We start from the raw sequence: 5000 nt of genomic DNA, 5'->3' as shown, positions 1-5000 counted from the left end.
GGACCAGGAGAGAGACACAGTGGACGACGTCAGGTAGAGCTTCCTGTCTGGCTACACGCCAGGTAGAGCTTCCCTGTCTGGCTACACGCCAGGTAGAGCCTCCTGTCTGGCTACATTACAGACACACGCCAGGTAGAGCCTCCTGTCTGGCTACATTACAGACACACGCCAGGTAGAGCTTCCTGTCTGACTACATGCCAGGTAGAGCTTCCTGTCTGGCTACATTACAGACACAGTGGACGACGTCAGGTAGAGCTTCCTGTCTGGCTACATTACAGACACAGTGGACGACGTCAGGTAGAGCTTCCTGTCTGGCTACATTACAGACACAGTGGACGACGTCAGGTAGAGCTTCCTGTCTGGCTACATTACAGACACACGCCAGGTAGAGGTTCTTGTCTGACTACACGCCAGGTAGAGGTTCCTGTCTGACTACACGTCAGGTAGATAGAGATCCTGTCTGACTACACGCCAGGTAGATAGAGGTTCCTGTCTGACTACACGCCAGGTAGAGGTTCCTGTCTGACTACACGCCAGGTAGAGAGAGGTTCCTGTCTGACTACACGCCAGGTAGAGTTCCTGTCTGACTACATGCCAGGTGTAGAGCTTCCTGTCTGGCTACAGCTACAGACACAGTGGACGACGTCAGGTAGAGCTTCCTGTCTGGCTACATTACAGACACAGTGGACGACGTCAGGTGAGCTTCCTGTCTGGCTACATTACAGACACAGTGGACGACGTCAGGTAGAGCTTCCTGTCTGGCTACATTACAGACACACGCCAGGTAGAGGTTCTTGTCTGACTACACGCCAGGTAGAGGTTCCTGTCTGACTACACGTCAGGTAGATAGAGATCCTGTCTGACTACACGCCAGGTAGATAGAGGTTCCTGTCTGACTACACGCCAGGTAGAGGTTCCTGTCTGACTACACGCCAGGTAGAGAGAGGTTCCTGTCTGACTACACGCCAGGTAGAGAGAGGTTCCTGTCTGACTACACGCCAGGTAGAGAGAGGTTCCTGTCTGACTACACGCCAGGTAGAGAGAGGTTCCTGTCTGACTACATGCCAGGTAGAGGTTCCTGTCTGACTACACGCCAGGTAGAGAGAGGTTCCTGTCTGACTACACGCCAGGTAGAGAGAGGTTCCTGTCTGACTACACGCCAGGTAGAGAGAGGTTCCTGTCTGACTACACGCCAGGTAGAAAGAGGTTTCTGTCTGACTACACGTCAGGTAGAGGTTCCTGTCTGACTACACGCCAGGTAGAGATTCCTGTCTGACTACACGCCAGGTAGAGAGAGGTTCCTGTCTGACTACACGCCAGGTAGAGAGAGGTTCCTGTCTGACTACACGCCAGGTAGAGAGAGGTTCCTGTCTGACTACACGCCAGGTAGAGGTTCCTGTCTGACTACACGCCAGGTAGAGATTCCTGTCTGACTACACACCAGGTAGAGAGAGGTTCCTGTCTGACTACATGCCAGGTAGAGAGAGGTTTCTGTCTGACTACACGCCAGGTAGAGAGAGGTTCCTGTCTGACTACATGCCAGGTAGATAGAGGTTCCTGTCTGACTACACGTCAGGTAGAGATTCCTGTCTGACTACACGCCAGGTAGAGAGAGGTTCCTGTCTGACTACACGCCAGGTAGAGAGAGGTTCCTGTCTGACTACACGCCAGGTAGAGAGAGGTTCCTGTCTGACTACACGCCAGGTAGAGAGAGGTTCCTGTCTGACTACATGCCAGGTAGAGAGAGGTTCCTGTCTGACTACACGCCAGGTAGAGAGAGGTTCCTGTCTGACTACACGCCAGGTAGAGGTTCCTGTCTGACTACACGCCAGGTAGAGAGAGATTCCTGTCTGACTACACGCCAGGTAGAGAGAGGTTCCTGTCTGACTACATGCCAGGTAGATAGAGGTTCCTGTCTGACTACACGTCAGGTAGAGAGAGGTTCCTGTCCGACTACACGCCAGGTAGAGGTTCCTGTCTGACTACACGCCAGGTAGAGGTTCCTGTCTGACTACACGCCAGGTAGAGAGAGGTTCCTGTCTGACTACACGCCAGGTAGAGAGAGGTTCCTGTCTGACTACACGCCAGGTAGAGAGAGGTTCCTGTCTGACTACACGCCAGGTAGAAAGAGGTTTCTGTCTAACTACACGTCAGGTAGAGGTTCCTGTCTGACTACACGCCAGGTAGAGATTCCTGTCTGACTACACGCCAGGTAGAGAGAGGTTCCTGTCTGACTACACGCCAGGTAGAGAGAGAGGTTCCTGTCTGACTACACGCCAGGTAGAGAGAGGTTCCTGTCTGACTACACGCCAGGTAGAGGTTCCTGTCTGACTACACGCCAGGTAGAGGTTCCTGTCTGACTACACGCCAGGTAGAGATTCCTGTCTGACTACACGCCAGGTAGAGAGAGGTTCCTGTCTGACTACATGCCAGGTAGAGAGAGGTTTCTGTCTGACTACACGCCAGGTAGAGAGAGGTTCCTGTCTGACTACATGCCAGGTAGATAGAGGTTCCTGTCTGACTACACGTCAGGTAGAGATTCCTGTCTGACTACACGCCAGGTAGAGAGAGGTTCCTGTCTGACTACACGCCAGGTAGAGAGAGGTTCCTGTCTGACTACACGCCAGGTAGAGAGAGGTTCCTGTCTGACTACACGCCAGGTAGAGAGAGGTTCCTGTCTGACTACATGCCAGGTAGAGAGAGGTTCCTGTCTGACTACACGCCAGGTAGAGGTTCCTGTCTGACTACACGCCAGGTAGAGAAAGGTTCCTGTCTGACTACACGCCAGGTAGAGAGAGGTTCCTGTCTGACTACACGCCAGGTAGAGAGAGGTTCCTGTCTGACTACACGCCAGGTAGAAAGAGGTTTCTGTCTGACTACACGTCAGGTAGAGGTTCCTGTCTGACTACACGCCAGGTAGAGAGAGGTTTCTGTCTGACTACACGTCAGGTAGAGAGAGGTTCCTGTCTGACTACACGCCAGGTAGAGAGAGGTTCCTGTCTGACTACACGCCAGGTAGAGAGAGTTTCCTGTCTGACTACACGCCAGGTAGAGAGAGGTTCCTGTCTGACTACACGCCAGGTAGAGAGAGGTTCCTGTCTGACTACACGCCAGGTAGAGATTCCTGTCTGACTACACGCCAGGTAGAGAGAGGTTCCTGTCTGACTACATGCCAGGTAGAGAGAGGTTTCTGTCTGACTACACGCCAGGTAGAGAGAGGTTCCTGTCTGACTACATGCCAGGTAGATAGAGGTTCCTGTCTGACTACATGTCAGGTAGAGAGAGGTTCCTGTCCGACTACACGCCAGGTAGAGGTTCCTGTCTGACTACACGCCAGGTAGAGGTTCCTGTCTGACTACACGCCAGGTAGAGAGAGGTTCCTGTCTGACTACACGCCAGGTAGAGAGAGGTTCCTGTCCGACTACACGCCAGGTAGAGGTTCCTGTCTGATTACACGCCAGGTAGAGGTTCCTGTCTGACTACACGCCAGGTAGAGAGAGGTTCTTGTCTGACTACATGCCAGGTAGAGGTTCCTGTCTGACTACACGCCAGGTAGAGAGAGGTTCCTGTCTGACTACACACCAGGTAGAGAGAGGTTCCTGTCTGACTACACGCCAGGTAGAGAGAGGTTCCTGTCTGACTACACGCCAGGTAGAGAGAGAGGTTCCTGTCTGACTACACGCCAGGTAGAGGTTCCTGTCTGACTACACGCCAGGTAGAGAGAGGTTCCTGTCTGACTACACGCCAGGTAGAGATTCCTGTCTGACTACACGCCAGGTAGAGAGAGGTTCCTGTCTGACTACATGCCAGGTAGAGAGAGGTTTCTGTCTGACTACACGCCAGGTAGAGAGAGGTTCCTGTCTGACTACATGCCAGGTAGATAGAGGTTCCTGTCTGACTACATGTCAGGTAGAGAGAGGTTCCTGTCCGACTACACGCCAGGTAGAGGTTCCTGTCTGACTACACGCCAGGTAGAGGTTCCTGTCTGACTACACGCCAGGTAGAGAGAGGTTCCTGTCCGACTACACGCCAGGTAGAGGTTCCTGTCTGATTACACGCCAGGTAGAGGTTCCTGTCTGACTACACGCCAGGTAGAGAGAGGTTCTTGTCTGACTACACGCCAGGTAGAGGTTCCTGTCTGACTACACGCCAGGTAGAGAGAGGTTCCTGTCTGACTACACACCAGGTAGAGAGAGGTTCCTGTCTGACTACACGCCAGGTAGAGAGAGGTTCCTGTCTGACTACACGCCAGGTAGAGGTTCCTGTCTGACTACACGCCAGGTAGAGAGAGGTTCCTGTCTGACTACACGCCAGGTAGAGGTTCCTGTCTGACTACACGCAAGGTAGAGAGAGGTTCCTGTCCGACTACACGCCAGGTAGAGGTTCCTGTCTGACTACACGTCAGGTAGCGAGAGGTTCCTGTCCGACTACACGCCAGGTAGAGGTTCCTGTCTGACTACACGCCAGGTAGAGCTTCCTGTCTGACTACACGCCAGGTAGAGGTTCCTGTCCGACTACACGCCAGGTAGAGAGAGGTTCCTGTCTGACTACACGCCAGGTAGAGAGAGGTTCCTGTCTGACTACACGCCAGGTAGAGAGAGGTTCCTGTCCGACTACACGCCAGGTAGAGGTTCCTGTCTGACTACACGCCAGGTAGAGGTTCCTGTCTGACTACACGCCAGGTAGAGAGAGGTTCTCATCCTCTGTAGTAGTCCAGTCCCAATCTGAACCTCCTGTCAGTCAGTATTAGCTACAGATAGATAAGGGACTAACCAATGAGAGGAGACAACCAGACAGCCAGCAGCAGCAATGCATGCTGGGTAATTAGGCATAAAAGTGGCCCAGCCCAGCCAATGGGACAATGAGAAGGACAGCTTGGCGGGTGGGGGGGGGTCCATTAAAACCTGCCTGGTTGAACCGATTTGAACTGAATCACACTCAGAGATAATGAGAGGAGAGGGGGAGAGAGAGGAGAGAGAGGGAGGGGAGGGGAGAGAGGG

General features: G+C 53.3%; 1 pseudogene; it reads right to left on the bottom strand.

The window, feature by feature from the left end:
• The window catches only part of LOC106575017 (ephrin type-A receptor 6-like), a 189851-nt pseudogene that overhangs the window by 30142 nt on the left and 154709 nt on the right, over positions 1-5000 (bottom strand).

Source organism: Salmo salar, chromosome ssa16, assembly GCF_905237065.1.
Source record: "Salmo salar chromosome ssa16, Ssal_v3.1, whole genome shotgun sequence".
NCBI lineage: Eukaryota > Metazoa > Chordata > Actinopteri > Salmoniformes > Salmonidae > Salmo > Salmo salar.
Note: the sequence above shows the minus strand (reverse complement) of the source record. Positions and strands in the feature narration are given on the sequence as shown.